We start from the raw sequence: 350 nt of genomic DNA, 5'->3' as shown, positions 1-350 counted from the left end.
GAAGAGGTGGCCTGGGGACCTAAGAAATGTATTTTGTCTATGCTGCCCCCAAGAAGTCGACTGTTCTGTCTTTTGCATTTGGTGATGGAAGTTGGGCATTGTCAGTGTTGTGCTTCATGTTAGCATTGCTTCATTCTCGTGTTACGGAAACTTAACTTTTGCTGGACGCAACTCCAGCGAAAGAAAAAACACCTCAGTGTCTTACAGAACCCTGCTCTTCAGTCTGCTTTCACCACCACAGGCAAATAGCTGCTGCTTTTTTCTGCCCTGGATGTTTGAGATCTCGTGTCTTTGCATTAGGGACAGGCATCCGATCAGAGAGTGAAACGGAAGCAGAAGCCTCAGAAGTT

This window comes from Phaethon aethereus, assembly GCF_964289735.1.
Source record: "Phaethon aethereus genome assembly, chromosome: 10".
Classification (NCBI taxonomy): Eukaryota; Metazoa; Chordata; class Aves; order Phaethontiformes; family Phaethontidae; genus Phaethon; species Phaethon aethereus.
The sequence above is the reverse complement of the archived record's forward strand: the minus strand, read 5'-3'. Positions refer to the sequence as shown.